The following is a 1,294-nucleotide window of genomic DNA, read 5'->3' as shown; positions in this document are numbered from 1 at the left end:
GGTGCATTCCTTTTGGTTAATGATTTCACCAGCCCGGGTCTTAGCCTCTGCCCCGACGGCTAAGTCTTTTGGTTAATGATTTCCTGCGGCTGGGACTACCCTTTCCCCCGCCCTGCAGGCACCCGGGTCGGGAGGCCGTCGGGGGCACTTTCCGGGGCAAATCCGGACCCTTACGCAAGGGAGAGTGCGCCCCCCGCCTCGGCCGGGGGTCAGGCTGCCGCCTATTAAGCCCGACAGAAAACCCGAAAAATGGACGAAAATGGGAAAAAATCCCCATCCGAAAAAGGCTTAAAAGTCGGTTGGGCGGCAGCTAGGGTCGGTCTCTGCAGACCTGGAGGCTCGGGTGGACTCTTGGAATAAACGTCCAAGTCCCGACTTGCCACCTCCTACTACTGTGCAGATACCCCGCCAACCCCCAGCCACCCGAATGACAAGCGTCCGATCAGCGGGACGAATTTGACAACTCTGGCCGGACCTCTGGAACTCCATCCCGGGTAACCGGGGCAAATTTTTCCGCTTGATCGCCCTTCCACTGGTTAACCATTTGCCCTTTCGGACTTAGTCTCTGGACATTATTCGACGGATTTTCTGGTTAACCATTTGCCCTTTCGGACTTAGTCTCTGGGCATTATTTTCGACTTTTTGGTTAATGATTTCACACTTTTTACTTACTTTTGCGCTTTTTGGTTAATGATTACTCTGCTTACTGGTTAATTATTTGCCCTTTCGGACTTAGTCTCTGGACATTATTTTCGAGTTTTTGGTTAATGATTTCACACTTTTAACATATTTTTGCGCTTTTTGGTTAATGATTACTCTGCTTACTGGTTAATTATTTGCCCTTTCGGACTTAGTCTCTGGAGATTATTTTCGAGTTTTTGGTTAATGATTTCACACTTTTTACTTACTTTTGCGATTTTTGGTTAATGATTTCACACTTTTTACTTACTTTTGCGCATTTTGGTTAATGATTACTCTGCTTACTGGTTAACCATTTGCCCTTTCGGACTTAGTCTCTGGACATTATTTTCGAGTTTTTGGTTAATGATTTCACACTTTTTACTTACTTTTGCGATTTTTGGTTAATGATTTCACACTTTTTACTTACTTTTGCGATTTTTGGTTAATGATGACTCTGCTTACTGGTTAATTATTTGTACTTTCGGACTTGGTCTCTGGACATTATTTTCGAGTTTTTGGTTAATGATTTCACACTTTTAACATAATTTTGCGCTTTTTGGTTAATGATTACTCTGCTTACTGGTTAACCATTTGCCCTTTCGGACTTAGTCTC

The sequence above is a fragment of the Heterodontus francisci genome, unplaced genomic scaffold (assembly GCF_036365525.1).
Source record: "Heterodontus francisci isolate sHetFra1 unplaced genomic scaffold, sHetFra1.hap1 HAP1_SCAFFOLD_1971, whole genome shotgun sequence".
NCBI lineage: Eukaryota > Metazoa > Chordata > Chondrichthyes > Heterodontiformes > Heterodontidae > Heterodontus > Heterodontus francisci.
This window is presented reverse-complemented; position numbering follows the sequence as displayed.